General features: G+C 40.3%; 1 non-coding gene across 1 annotated transcript; it reads right to left on the bottom strand.

Annotated features, from left to right (window-relative positions):
- Positions 1–363: 363 nt before the first annotated feature.
- trnar-acg (transfer RNA arginine (anticodon ACG)) lies at positions 364–436 on the bottom strand. Its single transcript has one exon. It is a non-coding gene; the product is annotated as a tRNA-Arg (tRNA).
- Between the last annotated feature and the right edge of the window lie 17,516 nt (positions 437–17,952).

Raw genomic sequence — 17,952 nt, 5'->3', positions numbered from 1 at the left:
GTAGATGCATAAATGCTAAAAATCTGTATTGTTAGCGTGTTTCTAGGTAGTTGCTAGGCAACATGATGAAGTCATAATTATTGATGTAGATACCTTCAAGGAAATAAGATGTACACACATGAGAAGTTTGGTTCCTCAACTCCTGATGATATTAAATTATAGTAACATGTCCAGTTTAGGATTTGGTATAATCCATTAGACCAACTGAGGGCTGTAATGGATCCTAAAAACTGGAAATGAGGTAACAATTTTGCACTTTTGGTATGGAAATCTAATCTTTGATGATGATGTAATGTGATAAAAACCCTTCCTTCTATCAGAAGTCGTAAATTCAGGATTTAAATTTCTTCTGGATTCAAGAATTGAGCCAGCCAGGAGTCGAACCTAGAATCTTCTGATCCGTAGTCAGACGCGTTATCCATTGCGCCACTGGCCCACCTGGCAGTCTTCCCACAAAATCAAAATGTGGTGTTGATTTGTTTAAGAATACATGTATGTATCTTAAATTTGTTTTCCAATGGGAAAATCAGTTTGGCTTTTTATCTAGAAAACCAGGGTGATGCTAACTGTGGATTGGCCAGATGAAAGAGTCATCCATGCAGCACTTGACTCACCCAAATCCCACATAGGACTAACATTTTTACAGTTTCTTTATTCGTATGCTTTTTTATTTGACAGCTCCTAGTTTCCTGGTTTCTTGCATGATGAAGAAAATGGAAAAACACACGGTGCTGTCATGAAACATACGTTGCCTTTAAATTATGTTTGCTTCAAAGTCCTACTAATGGTCACAAAACCAAGGAAAATTTGGTTCGATTTACATGAAAAAATATATTGATTTTTTTCTTATTTTACTGCTTTCCAGTTTTCATACCTTTAACTCCTCGCCAGGATTGCGAGCTACACACGCCTCTTCCCTCTCTGTTGACATGGAGGTTATATTTAGAATTTGGATTGTGTTTTATTTCATACTTTTCTGCTCAGGGCTTGTTTGTTTGGCTACTGTTCTCTTTATTTGAAAGTATTTTACAGTCAGAGTTGGAAATATATACGTTTTTTGGGCTTACTAGATAACAGTCTTCTTATATGTGTGTGTGTATGAGCATATTTGTGTATAAGGTAAACAAAAGAAGAAAATCCTCATAGAAAACAACGAAAACAAAGCTCTATGAGGTACTCTGAGATCTCACATTTTGAAAGTTAGAAGGCAGAAAAGTTTTGTGCCTGATGTGCTTTGTCCTGATGTTTGAATCTTTGAGAAACACACTTTCATTTCTAATAATCATATTCGTGTTATAATCCAGCCTGGACTTATATAGGTGGTTCTAAATCCATCCAACTGACACAACAATCCCATAAATTACTTTTAGTTACAATGGAAATTTTAAATGGGTAAATTCAAACTACATTTACTCAGATCCTTTTTTCCTACATTTTAAACAGATAATACAGGAAAATCAGGAGCTGATGAGCTCTCAACAATGTTTGTGATACAGTTCAAGAGTAAAACTATGGTCTAATACGAGGATTTATCTTATCAGAATTGTAACACTGGGGCTCTGATATGTGATGGACACACAGTTGCTCCTGACAGGCTGCAGAGCTGCTTCGGTCTTCTGAGAATGTCTCATCTTCTGCTGCACCTCTCTCTCCCTTACCCTTGTGCGCTCCTGCTTCTTTCACGTTTCTCCCCCCCTTTCTCAACACGTCTGCTCCGTTCCTGCTTAACTCATTATATGAGCCCGAATGGAAGAACGGGAGAGGGATACAGCCTCTCATACATGATGCGCCCGGCTAATTACCCTGCGCGGCTGACGTCGCCGTTTTTTTTATCTCCCTTACCCAAGAGCAGATTAAACACTTGGGATTGACCTGCCCCAGATTTTACGCTACATTGAACTCTTAACAAATGATAGGAGGGTCATCCACGGACAGCTAATTGCAAGAAGCGTATGGTGTATTAAGTCATAATCAAGATTAAATCACACATTTCTAACTTAGATCGCCATTTGGCCTCCATCATGCATTACTTGCATCACTCTAATCTCAATTGCAAATATTGCCTTTTTTGTTCTTTTGTACTAATTTCAGCTTAAATCATAGTGGAGCAGCACGCATAAATACCAAGTATTATGCAATTTAGCTCTTAGACCAATAGCAGGCCTCCCAAAGGCTAATGACAATGAGACTGTAATTTCGAAGGAGAAAGGAAATCTATCTAATAAACTGTCATCTGACACCCTTGTCATCTTCCATTTGACAAAACAACAAGGAATGAATTAATCATATGCTTTAAATCTCCTATGATTTCCTCTGCTTTAGCTAATCGTTTCACAAAGATGATTTTTAAAAGAGACTGTTGACAAAATGAATAGATGAGCAATTATGGGTTTCATGGGAATGGCAGATGGAGGCAGAATCAAAGTGAGTGTAAACTGTAAGAGCTCAGCAGAATTTATGAGGGGAAAGAAAAAACAATGCAAATGTGCCAGAACAATGAAGAGTTTCTCTTTCAAGTCTTCTGTTGTACAGAAAATACAATTGAGCCACTGTTTTTTGCACAGAGCAAAAAACTTTCTTGCTAAAAGTGCACCGAAGGAATTCTGGAAAAAAAAAAAAGGGTGGGTTATTTCATTTAACAAGCAAAGCGAAGCACTTGCAGTAAATAAAAATAATTACCTTTTCTGGATAAAATCTTCCAGGCCTTCATGTGAGTCGGGGTTCAGAAGCACAAACAAAGTTCACAGTCACCAGATAACATCGATTTCCACCCTGCATGAGGTGTATTGGTGGAGCTATCAATAGCGAGAGCAAAGGCCTCACTTCACTGAGCACTGCGTGACCCTTCTGAAACATCCACACTTATCAGTCACACAGTTTTGAGCCTGACCTCTTTTTTGTAAAACACAATGCTGATACTCAAAAGGCGCTGCCATTCACATTGGCCTTTAAATGGCTTTTTACTCCTTTTTTCCCCTCTTTTCTATTTCCGTCAGAGAACAGTCACAAATAGGCTCGACCAAGTGGTGACGATGTACAGATGTGTGTTACCTTGTCTTTTTTGGGGGGCCGTGTCTGTACGGAAGGTTTTGTGTTGAAGAATCAGATGAGGCGAGGGATGAGTTTGACACTCTAAAGTGAAGCGAGACAAAGGCAAGCCAGAGGATGAACATCCCCTGCCAATAAACCTGACATTTCTCCTCTTTGCACTCCAATATCGCACCAATAACAATTAGCCTGGTAATTGTTTGGCTAATTATGATTAAATATCTGGTGTGGTGCCAGCAAAGCAATCTCTAGTGCAGCTAGCAGTAGTGCAAATGTCAAGGAGTCACTCTGCATTGGTTTAAGGCAATGTAGTGAAGTGAATGCATGGAACTTTACTGTGTTTTCATTCTTGTAAACACAGATAAAGCCTAAATAGGTGCACCCGCAAACACTGCGTTCTCTCTCGTGACCTCAATTTGTAACCACAGCTCTGATTTTTCTTTGCCTGTAGGCTGCTGCTTATCAAAGTCTCCTGAACCAAAAGGGTGAAAGCAAGGGTGGATACAGAGGCAGGGGAAGAGGGGCACTTTAAGTAGCACAAATGCAAATTCCATCAGCAGTTAAAGAGAAAGCCTCCTGGCTTGACACCGTGTCAGGTCCTCACTGAAAAAGACCAGTTGCCACTGACATCTCCTTTAACAAATACAAGACACTGACAGCGAGTCAAGAGTTTGACTTTGCACTGGAAAAGTCTTTTATCTGATTTTATGGTGATCGTCAGAATTGCTATAGTAGAATAATATAAAACAATTCACACTTCCAGTCCTGAGAAAACAGGTCTACAGGACAATTAACTGCAAATGGCAAATCTGTTTTTTTTTTGTCTTAAAGTTTCGGGCTGTTTGTCAGAGAAAACAAAAGTAGACTTGGAGCTCATGATAGATAGTTCTGCTGTGTAGAATTTAGATGACAAGACAGACACCCACATTGTGACCATAGACAGTATTAAATATGAATGTAGTCACCATGATGTAATCGGTGTGGTCTGTGAAGTCCCCCAAGCCTAGCATTTTTTAACAGTTTCAAACCGGATGTCGTGACCAGTGGATTTGATTGGGAAACCGAGGACACCCCACGCTGAGTGTGTTGTCCTCACAATGAGGGCATCCTAGATAATCTCCCTTTTCTGACTTTTACAAAAATCCTTTAGAAAATGGACTTCATGTTTTCTTGACCTGAAACTAGCAATTTAACAAACACTCTCATCAGGAAAATGTTTACAATTGCTTGCAACCAGAGGAGTCCCCCCTGCTGACAATTACAAAGAATGATGGCTTAAAGCCCTCCTGCACTAGCCCCACTGTTTAAACCTGGAAACCATATCCATCCTTCATAATGTCCATGATAAGATCTGGTGTTTGGTATCAAACAGTGTGCTCCTGTATTTACGCTTGACTGTTTTTGGTGTAAATACATTCACCCTGAAAAGTACAGCAATGTAATATTTGCTACAAGTACACAAATGTTGTCTTATAGTGTTTAAACGGTCAAATAGTGTCTAACTCTGTACAATCCTCACTGCTGATTGTCATCATTTAGTATTAAGGGCCATTCACACAGGAAGTCATTTGCAGCGTCATGGTAACCAGTGGCTATAGGGAAGCAATCTTATTGAGTGACTTCAAGTGACAAAATAACCACTGGTGATGCAAAGTGGGCAGATGTTAGCTGAGAGATGAGCAATAAAAGTGACTGCCAATGAGAGTGCAGCATACTACTGATTGACATATAAAAGGGTGCTAAATATGTTAGAGGTTTACACTAGAAAATTCATTAGCAACCAAGTGTCAGTGACAAAGCAATGTCCTTTAAAGTGTTAGCAAGTAATACAGTAAAGTAGTAAAGTATATATATAGTACGCATTGAAGAAAGTGACACGTTACATTACTTTGACATTACTCTGGAGCGTCACCTGATTTGCACTGACCCATAATGGTTAGCTAAGGCTAAAGCGCCACACAGTCACACAGCACAGATGTACAATCTTTCTCTTTATGTGTGAACACAAAACTGACAACAAAACGCAAAGTTGAAAACCAGCCCAAAGAGACAGCAGCTCAATCGCCATATTGATTGTACTGTGGAAACACGTACTGGTACCAATGGCAGCTACAAGCTCTTCAATGGCTTTGTTACCTTTTGATGTTGGTTCTCAGCTAGCTTTTGTGTTAGCATGCGGTCTGTGCAAATGCTAGCAAAGAGTTGAAGTTGTGTTAGCAGTATAATGCAGATGTTTCTGTCAAAAAGGCAGTTGCACTTTACCATATCTCCAATGCTTTAAAGTTGTAGAACCCATTTCTATGCTACACCAACCAAAATCATATGACTATAGTGAAAGTGCACTGATTTTTTTCTTTCTATCTCCTGGTTGTACACATAACTTGGAAACCTTTGTAACTGTAATGAGATTACTAATTTTAGTACACCCAGTTTTACGCCCAGCACTGGAGACAAGTGAATTGCTCCTCGTGCGGACATCATCAGTGTACGACATTCAGGTTGTACCACTAGAATTGTTTAAATTGAGCAACAGTGTACAAACGTACCATGATAACTGACCCGTCTGAAGATAACCAAACCTGCCTGCCTGGACCTCCACAGCTAATTAAATTGATGCATTTCATTTCGCTCGCTTCAAGTCTCTGTGTTAAAAAACTTTATCTCCCTGAACAACGACTTAATCAATAAAGAAAACAGGCGATAGCTGCACATTGAACTTTCTGTAATCATACCTCTAACAAAGTGACTTTAAAGCACTTACCCTCTGATAAAACAGTTACAACCCCAGATAAACTGATTCACATTCATCTTATCACCCCTCTCTGCCTCCACCAGCGATTCAAAAGGGGACAGGTCAGCGTGCTGTTGCTGCTTCACCAGGTCCTAACCCACGGCTCCGGCTGTGACGATATTGCTGCTGTTCCAGTCAGAGTGTTACCTCATCCCCTCCCCCCCTCCCCTCCATGTCTCCCTTTCGCTCCGGGCCGCTCTTCACTCCGCTCCTGTGGCGGAACCGTCAGGTCCTTGTTGCTAGGCAACTGCTGTCTTAAGATTTTCCCAGTAGAGTTTTGAAGGTAATAAAACAATGCCCCAAGACAAACAGCGACTGGAACCGGAAAGGCCTCAGGGAGAAGGGTTGGGAGGACGAGAGTGTGCGCGCGAGAGAAAGAGAGAGCGAGAGATAGTACATAGTTCAACTAAAACTCTCGTTTGGCTTTTAATTAAAAATAATTGTCGCTAAAAGACTCAAACTCTGGTCAGAATCAGTGAATATAAGCAGAAGGAATGTGAGGCATTGAAGAAAGAGCCATGAAATTCATTCTTCTCATTCTGCCATCACACCTTGTAATTGAAATCTTATTGCGCGATGACTGAGCATCCAAGCTGAGAAACAGCTGTCTTTTTCAAGGTTACCGAGTCCCAAGGTTATGCAAACATATGGTAATGTATTACTTCACTCTCCATCCTTTGATACATAACCATGCTCACCCCGATTACAGTTACAAGATGGCAACGCCGGAGCTTTGATTGACACATGCCACTCTGATTTCCTTTGTGCTCCCTAAAGAGAACGGTCAGCCTTTTGTTCAGCGGGTGGGATGGCTCGTTTTCTGCAGGTCTGGCTGAGAATACATGTGAGCAAAAGCTTGTCTGCATACACAAATGAACCGATTTGTCAGGCAGATTTGATTGGAAAGAGATGTGTTTTTTTTCTCTCCCTCTCCTCTCTTTCTCGCTATACAAGACACCCTGTGAAATTAATGCAACACAAACAAAGTATTTGGAGACAGCGCGCAGCTCCTCTGGCACACTGAATTATGGCAAGGCATCAGGGAGATGAAAACTTTTGTTTTATTTCATTTGCTGTTTTCCTTTCTCCCCATCCAAGCCCTTGTAGGAGATGGAACATCAAAGAAGAGCTCTTACTAATACAAGCAATAAACGACTCCCACAAGGTTTGGTTTGAATTTAGCAGGTTTTTCCCTATAGCGTGCTTTTTATGAGTGACACAAGACAGCTCAAACAACTGCTCTCCTTCCCCCTATTTAAACCGCCGAACAATACGAGGTGTCACAGATTCCAAACCTTGGGAAAAAAAAAAGCAGGCTGAAGCTGAAAAGCAAGAGCAGAAGAGATTTTTAAGAGTCTCTCTTGACACTAAATGACAGGGAAACACTACTCTAAAGTAATCATCAAACATGGCACCGAAGCAACCCTCCCGTTCGATTCATTATTTAATTGTATCATTTCAATCTGTGCAGTTGCAGTTTGACTGTTGCCAGCTTTGCCGGGGGGAATTGAACACGAGAGAGAGAGACAGGAGACGTTGGCCCCCCACTAATCAAAATGCAAATATCTGCGTCCCTGTTGGAGTATTAGTGCATCTTGGAGGTTGGATCTCGTGGCTCTAAATTGAAAGATGATGAATGTGCAGGTTATTTTTTTGATGCTTGTAATGTGAGGCAGCTTTGAAATTAAAAAAAAAAAAAGTCATAAAAATAAATAAATAAAAATGCAGATGAATTTAGAGAGTAAATAACAAGAGCGGGCGGTGTAGAGTGATAATAGAGGGGATGGCAAGGTGCACAACAAAAGTGTCAAGGGTTTTTGAGACAGCATGCTGCCAGTGACCACAGTGGCACTTCACAGATGCCAGGTAAAGACTTGATTACATGGAACAATTGCAAATGGTCTACGTGACACTTGTTATCTGGCTGTCAATCACAGGAGTCACTCGAGGATTGTGACAGCCGCGTCCTTTGACCGTCAAGTGTGCCTATCAGGCAGACTGTGCAATGAGTGCATGAACCCTTTGAAGCAGACCGAGGTATTGTATTCCCTGAATAAATGCAGATGGATATATATCATATTTAATAATATACTATATATTAAAGTGAGTGGCTAACTCAAAAAACCTGTATACCATTTGTCTAAATAAATCGGCTCCGACTTCTAAGACTTAATATTTGAAGTTACCCTAGACGCTTCAGCACAGTGGTGCTTTGTCTTGAATAATAATGAGTACACTAACATTGTTTACAATTACATTGCTGACATACATGTAGGTACTATGTAAACCGTGTTGTTAGATGGCAATTAACAACACAGTCCTGTGAAAAGTATTTTCACAATACAGTCCTGTGCAAAGCTAAGTGCCACCCATGCTTCAATAGCTTGTAGAACCACCTTGAGCAGCAATAATTTGAAGTAATCATTTTCTTTTTGACTTCATGAGTCTCTCACATTGTTGTGGAGGGATTTTGGCCCCCTCTTCTTTACAACGTTGTTTCAGTTCATCAAGTTTTGCGGGTATACGATTATGCACAGCTATCTTAAAGTCCCACACTAGCAAGCCACTCAGGTTGGGGTCTGGACTTTGACTGGGTCATTCTTGATTCTTTTGTTTTTCAGTCATTTTGTTGCAGATTTGCAGTTTTTCTTGGGATCACTATCCTGTTGCATGACCTAATTGTGGTCAAACTTTAGCTGTCAGATACATATTTGACTCAAGAATACTTTGGTGTACAGAGGAGTTTGAGGTTGACTCAATGACTGCAAGGTGCTCAGGTACTGTGTCTTCAAAACAAGCCCAAATCATCACACCTCCACCACCGTGCTCGATAGTTGGTATGAAGCGTTTGTGCTGATAAGCTGTGTTTGGTTTTCCTTAAAGATGTCGCTGTAAATTATGGTCAAACGTCTCCACCTTGGTCTTGTCTGTTGAAAAGACATTGTTTCAGAAGTCTTCTGTTTTTGTTCTTCAATGAAACTTTCTAATCTAATCATGATGTCATGTTCTTTTTAGGAAAGAGGCTTGTAAACTTTTTAAAGAAGTCATACTTGTTCAGTCTTTTTCTAATTGTGCTGTCATGAACTTTAACATTTAACATGCTGACTGAGACCTGTTGAGCCTGATATGTAGCTTGATTGCACAATCTGACCTTGTGTTAATACACGCGTGAACGCTCCAGACCCGCAAACTGCCAAAGCTTTTATAGAGGTTGTCGAACTTCCTGATGATCAGTTGTTCAAATGCATCAAATGCATTCAGCATCTGGCTGCTACTTATACTTTTAATTTGTACAGAGGGGGTAGTCTAAGGAGCTTGGAAAGAAAAGTACTACCCCCTCTTTACAGAGGGGGTAGTACTTTTTCACAGTACTACATAGATTTGTTTTTAAGTTTGTTTTTCACATGACTGCACATCCAAATGTTGATGGAAATCTAATTAAAGCTGCAATCAATTGATCACAAAGTTTAAAAAAAATATTATAGTGACACCAAGTAAAAAGTCAAAGGACCTCAAAAGTTATATTTAATGAGTTGAAGTTGTGCATGAATGTGAGTACCGAATCTCATGACATTCCAATCAATGCTTTTGTCCCATTTTTTATACCAATGAAAACCTCATGCTTAAATGATGCTTAATTGCTGGCTAGATTTTAAGCATTGCACCAGTGAGGTGAACATAATGGGATAAACATACTCTACCTCACAATGATGGTAGAAAAGGGGCTTCACTAACAATTAAGAGTCATCCTCAGGGGAACATGAACATATATAACTGCATGGCAATCCATGTATAATAGTTGTTTTGACTGAAATTGTCCATGGACCGATTGACAGACTGAGTGATAAAGCCATGCAGCTTGTGCCTATAAAAAATACTCTAAGAAGTCTCACAGCACATGGAGCTACCTGACCCTCGATGCCATCTCCACATTCAGACCAATCCAGTGCAGCTCCTTTGCTGGTGGTGACATTGCTCATCTGCAGATTTCAAACATTCACATTTTCCACACGCAGACAGAACAAAACTGGTTCTAGTGGCCATTTGAGAAAGTTCTATTTTTCTACTTGGTCAGGAAAATGGTCCAAAGGCCACAAGGTGGTGCTAGTCCATTGCTCTCCATCTGTTTCCCTCTACTGGAATAAACTTACTTCCTGTTGCTGTCAGACACTGCTTGTCAATACTTGAGTGCTCAGCACAATCTTTCATACCTGTGTGTCTTCTTTGTGTATGTGACTGGAAATGAATGATTAAACAAAAACTGTGTCAAAGACACTACTCGTTAAAATAACGTGTATATATCACACGGGAGCACTAGTCATCAGTTTTTGCTTAATTTGTTGGTATTTAAACTAAAACCAATCAAACGAATTCTCCTCTGATTCAGTCTGCCTCTCTTCTGTTTTGCATGTGCCCCCCCCCACCCTTCACATACACACTACATCCACTTGCGTTATCTGAGTCTGGGGCTTCTGATTTCAGGAAGCAACACAGTTCAGTTAATGGAAAAAAAAACCTCAGAGCAAATCGCCAGTAAACCTCTTCCGTTGCAGACACTGACGGGATACATCCTCCCTCAAGATTACACGTGATGCATGAGCAGTTTGAAGGAACAAGCTGCTCGCGAGCTGATACCTGGACAGATATTTGGATGAATGGTGGCGCTCATGTATGATTGTACTTTTGTCATGCTGTGACACTTTAGTTTGTGCAGGGATACCTTTACAAATGCTCTCCCACGAGATACAGCTTCCAGCCATTGTTTACATTTGAACATCCGGCACGTTAAATCAAATGCAAATGCTTGTGCGGGAACATATATAAAGAGCCCTGCTTGAAAAGAAGACTTGCACCTAGCGTTGGTAATTTTCCTAGTGGTATTAATCTCTTTATAAGACCCCTTTATCTCTATTCCTTCGGTTTTTCACTGTCTTTTTGGCTGAGATGATCCTATGAAGTGTCGTGACTGAGCTAAAGGAGAAAGCTTCAAAAATCTGGAGTACCAATTAAAGAAATGGCCGTCCTCATCCTTGAGCAGGCCTGAAAGCTGAAAGACAGAGAATCTTCAGATCCTGAAGATCTTTATTCTCTTCCCTTTTCTCTGTCTTATCCTTTCAGACCATTTGCTTTGGGCTCTATCTTGACCTTCAATAATGTATCCACACTCAACATCTGAATAGGGGACACAGCAGGGAGTGTTATCACTGAAATTCAACTCTCACAATGAAAATCGTCTTAATTTAGGGCTAAGTTCTGGAGTGGAGACGAAGGCCATTGATTATGCCCTGTTAATCAGCACAGTAAAGGCATTTTTATTGAAATTGGACTCAGAAACATTCACAAACATAGAACATGTCCGTGTGACGAACTCAGGTCTGCGAGCAACGTTGTCGTAGCACGATTTGAACTACAAAATGCCACATCAAAGACATGCAATGAGCTGGGGTTCTGGCACATTTACAGGTCAGACGGCATCCCCTCTTCTCCTCCTGTCCACTCACCGAGCTACTACAGGAGGGTCATTATAGGCAGAAACATATGCCATTCAGCAGGCATGGTCTGCTGTCCAATTAGTGGCCTGAAAGCACTCATCTGAAGCCAAGCATAGAAAGTGGCAAAACACATGCAGACAAGTCCAGAGTAATCACATTTTGTCCCCTAACATCTATAGTTTACAGTGTAAGTTTCCAGACTTGCATCATAGTTTGAATTTAAAGCAAGGGGGAAAGAGATATTTCTTTACCCTCTACAGGAGTGTAGGCTGCACATACAGGAACACACAACCACTCACTGTGTGTTTCATAAATCTTTTAAACTCCTGTCAAGTCACACCAATATTCCCCTTACAAAGAAACTGTGTCGCCTCTCTGAGACGCATAAAATCTTAGAAGAAAATATCTTTTCCAAGCTATTTATTTACTTCTCTTTTCCCCTCGCCCACACAATCCTGGCAGTTTTCATCTGCTTCATAGGTGCTGATATCCAGGATTCTAGGATGTCTGACTTTTTTATTTGCTGTCAGAGGAGAAGGCAAGGACAAGGGCTTAGCAAGTCACACAGCAATATCCAGTCAATCCTGCGTTTTTCTATATATCACACACAAACAAACCTTTGTACACTACAGCCACAACAGATAAATAAGAAATTCCAACCAAGTGGTATCTCACTGTTCTGTAAGTGGAAGCAACAGGTCAGCTGAGCAAGACCCTGCAAGAAAAGCTATCTATATTAAAATATATACAATCCAATGAGGGGAGGAAGGAAATAGCATTGTTTGTAGCAAAATTTGGAACAATGTTGGAAAAAAAACAACCTCTCTTCAATTGACATAGCAGGTCTCTGCCAAGGAGTAAAAACAATCTAAAATTTCATGAGCACAGGCCAGCCGAGATAAGATACACTTTATTTATCTAGAAAATTGGGAAGTTATTATATTATAGCAGCTAACTCGTGAAAAGTTACTTAGCTCAGCATCAGCTTTACTGACCAAGTGCGCGTGCACGCTTTGCTCTCGCTGTACTTTACAGAGTAGACAGCAGACAATAACAACATATATATTTATGGGGCAATGATGCAGAGCGCACATGTTTGCATGAAAATTATGGAATAAACAATGGAAGGATAACTAGTTACTATATAGAGAGTATAGTCCCAGTCGCTCTGCTGGGCGGTCTTTATCCTTCAAGCTTGGGTCCTCTATCAGAGGCCTGGGAGCTTGAGGGTCCTGCAGTAATCTTTGCTGCTCCTAGGACTGCGCTCTTCTGGACAGAGATCTCGGATGTCATTCCTGGGATCTGCTAAAACCTTTCGCCCAGTTTGGGAGTCGCTGCACCGAGTGCTCCGATTACCACTGGGGGCACTGTTGCTTCACACTCCATGTTATTTTTCAAGCTTGTCGTGTTCCTTTTTCCTGATGTTGCTATTGGTCTGTATCACTACGTCTATCACTACAGCCGTCTTCATCTGCTTGTCCATCACTACTATGTCTGGTTGGTAAGCCAACACCAGTTTGTGTGTCTGTATCTGGAAGTCACACAGGATCTTAGCTCGGTCATTCTCAACTAGATACTGTAGGGGGACCTCGGTCTGTGTAGTAGATCCACCGGGGAAGATTCTCCAATTCCAAGTCATAGGAACACAAAACTTGTCTTGACAAGACTTTCAAAATAAAAAGAAGCTAATTTGCCTTCTCATACAACACAATAAGAAAGGAGACCTGGAGATAAAGTTAATGAAAGGGAAAAATAAAAAAAAAAACAACAAGAGCGCTTTCTCTAACATACTGCACCAGAAAAAAAAAAAGAAACTATTAGATTTCTCCTCTAACCTACATTTTGCTTTGTACATATTGCATACCAACATTTAGTCATTTTTATAATGAACTGACACAGTTCATAGAAATTTTTGACCAAAATATAGATGTATTTGAAAAGTAGTTCATTGATATATAAAAGCAGAAATATGCCCGAGGCACTCATGTTGGTTGGAATAATAAAATTATTTAATACAAATGATAAAAATATGTAACAGTTGGAACAATACGGCAAAGAATAAACAGCCTACGCGTATCAACTAAAAAAGTCTTCCTCACATACACTCAGTGAAGGCTGAATACCAGCTTAAAAGGACAACCACCAAACAGAGGAGAAAAAAACTGGAATACATAAAATATATTTCATGGAGAGTTATATTCATTCAAACTATCTGACATAATATATGTCGACACAAATAGAAAAAACCCACAAAAGGCTATAAAACACAACACAGAAGTGACATGATACATAATTTGATCCACCATATAAAGTAATTAACAGCTATATTAATATAAACTATGAATATAAACATGCTTCATTGACCTATTAGCAAGTAAGCACATTTAATCCTTATTACACTGGTCGATGTACTCAGCATCTAGCTACCACTACAGAATTGGAGCAGTAATAAAGCCAGTAAGGCTTTTTAAGTGACAGGTGATTTCAAATGCAACTTTTCTAACAGCGTGACAAATATCAGCAAAAATACAAATAGTTTCTGTTCTGTTTGGCCCACAGTGTGTCTGCACAGTTGTATTTCCCAGGGAGAGAGAGGAATAAAAGGTAATATATGACACCATCAGAGATGGAGAAAGATGTAAGAAAGAGAGGACAGGAGAGGAAGATGAGAAGTCATTTTCATCGGTGAGAACTGCTCAGCAAGTGACATTTGATACACTGGAAATTTAAATCTTTCTTGCAATGTCCTAATTCATTTTACACTTGTTTAGTCACATATTGGATCTAGACATGATGTAGTGCCGAAGTGATCTGTGTAACATCAAACTGAAGCACTACAATCGTGTGTTACTCATAGGCTGCATCAGGAAATATGAGGCTATTTGATGAAGACTAAACTGCCTTGTTTGCAGCATTTACTGTATGTTGGACTGTGGCAGAGCAGGCTGTGATGTTTATGGTCAGTGTGAGGTCACATCAAGGTTAGCGAGCATCAGTTTAAGCCGATGGTGCTGATTAGACTCACTGAATTCTTTCTGTTATACTAATTTCTGCTATGAGTCCTTTTAGCTCATGTAACATCTCTTTATACCTATTTGATTTCAGTTGGTTAATCCACAAAGAGCAGTGACTCTCAGAGTAGCACCAGCACAGGTCAGGTGATCATGGCCTGTATCAATGAAGCTAGCAATGCAGATGATGATGATCCTGCTGCACCACTACAACTAATCCCTCGTTAACCCCTGTTCCAATGTAATCAAAAGTATACAGTGCAATATACACCATTTTCTTAGCAGGGCTGCATTTTAATTACTAAATAACTAAATCAATACATTTCTCTGCCAGCACAGAATGAAATGTTGTCTTTTAATAACTCTTACAGTAAAATGTAATAATAATCATTTGGCTTTGTGAGAAGGAATTAAAAAATGTAATCAATGAGTTCCCTCTTCTGCACATAACTAAAAGATTCAGCGCTGTGGTCCTTGCTCTATCTGTCCCAAACTTTTGGAGTAAAACGCTCGGTGAATAAAAACAATATATATATATAAAAAAGGAGGTTCTGTTTGGCAACACTGATGACCTCAGCAGAGCCAAGGACTTGCGGTCCAGTATCCAGAGAAAGATGGATTCCGCTGCCCGAAATGGGCCCGGATTATCTCTCTGGCGCAGGAGCCGGAAGAAAGGGAGCAACTGAACATCTCTGGGCGGTGAAAAATGAGGGAGCGAGATACTATTTCTCCTTTAATTCACAAGGGGTGGCCTGGCTCAGCCTGTGATAAGACACAAGTGATCAACATCCTTTGAGTTGGTGGCTCCCCTCCCTTCTTCCTCGCTGATATGTAGGACGTATTTTGCTTCCGCCAACAGGTACGGTGCAGGTAAAAAAGGAAACGGGAGGGGGGCGGAGAGGAAGCACGGAGCTACCCTATATTGCAGAGCCCAGATCTGGATTTATGATCATGGGCAGTTGAGAGTACTCCATTGGGTCCAGGCGGGCAGGAGGGGGCTACGGAGATAGTTTTAGGTCCCTTTTCTCATTTCTTGTCTTGTATCCACATTCTTTGAATTGTTCCTCGCATTTCCTCCAAGGACAGACCATCCCTCTAAACACATCTCCGTCTCAAACCTTTAACTTTCTCCTCCATCCTTATTGAAGTGCTGCAAATAAATAAACCGATCTTCACGCCTGGTCAAATATATGACTGGCTCTACGCGTTCGAGGTGTTTTACACTTGGCCAGCGTCAGTCATTCTTGTGCCATTAGAGCATACCGTCAGCAGTTTTTTTCTTTTTTAAGCATTTGTGAAGATTCCAATTAACCCGCTGAAAAGATTCCGACTTGCTTCATTTAAAGTATTGTTAACATGGAGCACTTACAGTTCAGCGGCTCATTTTGCTTCAGAAAACACAGTATAAAGTAATAGAAGCAATGGAGTGACATTTGATGGAACAATTATTATATTAAATTCACTATTTGCCAACTTCTGCATTATGCAAAAACACTACGATACGGAACGCTGGACTGCCGAATAAATTACACGTACTCTTTCATTCTTTGAACCGAAAATTCTCATAAATTAAACACTTAAATTCATCCCTTAAAAAAACAGAAGAAAGTTTGATCAAATGAAGCACTAGCTTGTTTGTTTTCGTGACACTGATATGAGCTTCTTTTCACATTGCGGAGCTGTGTTCTGAAGAAGCGTAAACAAAAGTGAGTCTATCAAAGACGGAAAGGAAATACACTTTAGAGGCATTAATTAGGGGAACTGAGATTGTTTACTTGTTGTCATCTTCTTTTTGTTGTTCTTAAAGACGCCTTGTGTTCGGTTTGGTTAAGAAGCATTACAGGTGAGCACGTACCCGGCGAGTTGTGCGGTAGAAAGAAAGCTGTGAAGAAAACACCAAACAGGCTGCTGTTTTCAAATGCTGACACGAAAGTACAAGGGAACCGAAACGATTAAGAGAAAAGGAGAAACAGAAGGAAAAAAAAAGAACATGAAGCTCTCTTATCCCAAGCTTCTATCTCACAGGTGATACGAGTTGTAATGGAAGTCCCCCTTCCTGTCGTACACTCTCCCCAGAGCCGGTCCAGCCTGGCTTTATCTCACCTTGGACAAACACGTGAGTGATTGCTGTCTAGACTTTTGCAAAGGGCCAACACCGAACCTCAACTCTGCAGCTTCTTATTCCTGTTTTGCTTTGCCAAAACTTCCAGTCCACCGCCCTCCTCCCCCTCCCCTGCAGGCTCACGGTTGTCACAGCCAATGAAAGCCACGGTCTCTCAAGCCACCCAAACCGTGATTAAATCTTCACTTCCGAAATGCCAGACTTTGGGTTTGCATCTATTTGGTATTGGGCTGGTAATTACATTCTTCTAATTTATTCATCTCAAAAGGATAATTGTTCACCTTGACATAATTCAACTATGTGTGATCCATGGGTGCAGAATTGTCTAATTGCTTTTATCGAGTGGGATGGAGGGAAAAAAAAGCTTATTTCAAAATAAATAAATTTAAAAAACTCTTCTAACAACTTGACCAAAATAGAACAATAAAAAGACTTTCTTCAAAAGTGGTGATTAAGTGCTCCTACTGACCAGTTTTCTACAATCATATTTGTAATGCTAACATAATCTACCATATTTTTCAGACCATAAGGCGCACCAGATTATAAGGCGCATTAAGCGAAACAAAACAGTCAGAGAAGTCAAACTTTATTCAACATTTTCTTCTTGCTTCCTCCACTTCCGTACCATTGACTCAATAATGTTGAATTCTCTCACAGCTGCTCTATTCCCATGTTGTTTAAGTATATTAATGACTAACCTCGTATTGTGGATTATCTCAGTTGTTCTCCTGACTGAAGTTTGGTCCATTTACAGCATCCTGCCATGCGATTGTATTTGTCCCTAACCTTCGGGAACCCTCATGTTAACTTTTATCGAGTGGAAAAAAGTTAGCATTCATCCTCCAGCTTCACTGTTTGTTATGCTAACATAGCTGTGTCGCTAGCGATCACGTAGCACAATATTATATACCAGCTAGCCCAACTTCAGCAACCCTACAAATGTCACTGCTCTTTAGTTTTCTGTCTTCATTTATGCTGGAAGTGATAGCAGAGCTATACATCTTATTTTTCTTAGTAATCTCTCAGTCAGAACATGGTATATCATGTTTAGGTGGAAACTAGCGAGCTAACTTCCTGCTAACTTCTAAATCCGTTAAATTTAATAAATTCTGTTTTCATGGATGCCTGGATGTTAAACTTAATTGCTACACCTGGTAAAGCAGCAACGCTGATCATTTTATTAAAGATGAAAGACTTTGGACAGTTTTTAACTCTCAATGATGCCGCAGTGTTCGTTTGACTTTGGGACCTGAAGCGGACGGAGTTTTGGACCCAGATTATTCCGTGAGGCTCCTGACTACGGCAGCCGTAATGCTCTGACAATCCATCAAGCAGTGCAGCTTTGTAGCTTACCAAAGTCATACTAAAACATTTTTTGACAGATTTTTGAGCGCCGTGTACCACATAAAATCAGTTCGAGGTCAGTAAGCACAACCAGAATTCATACATAAGGCGCACTGTCGATTTTTGAGAAAATTAAAGGATTTT

Source organism: Oreochromis niloticus, linkage group LG3 (genome assembly GCF_001858045.2).
Source record: "Oreochromis niloticus isolate F11D_XX linkage group LG3, O_niloticus_UMD_NMBU, whole genome shotgun sequence".
Classification (NCBI taxonomy): domain Eukaryota; kingdom Metazoa; phylum Chordata; class Actinopteri; order Cichliformes; family Cichlidae; genus Oreochromis; species Oreochromis niloticus.
This window is presented reverse-complemented; position numbering and strand designations above follow the sequence as displayed.